We start from the raw sequence: 326 nt of genomic DNA on the forward strand, positions 1-326 counted from the left end.
GTGCGCTATGTCACAAAAAATTGACCTATAGCAATTCAACAACCGAAGAATAAAGACACTAAAAACACCACCAGATGATAAAAAATAAATGAAATGAAAATAAAGCTAATCTATTCAAAGTTTACACCGAAAGAGTAGATTGAACGAAACCAAAAAAGCAAAGAGACCTGAGTAGTCAAAGCAAGCACGCAGCCATTCTAATTACTTCATAGAACAATGTACTGGCGAAATAGGAGGGGCCTGGGCTGCGTGTTGGCGTGTTGCTTCGTTTTTATTCTTAGAGGGTTAGATTGCAGTCTGCCTTGAGGGTTAATCGTGGTGGGGTC

The sequence above is a fragment of the Penaeus monodon genome, chromosome 22, assembly GCF_015228065.2.
Source record: "Penaeus monodon isolate SGIC_2016 chromosome 22, NSTDA_Pmon_1, whole genome shotgun sequence".
Lineage (NCBI taxonomy): Eukaryota > Metazoa > Arthropoda > Malacostraca > Decapoda > Penaeidae > Penaeus > Penaeus monodon.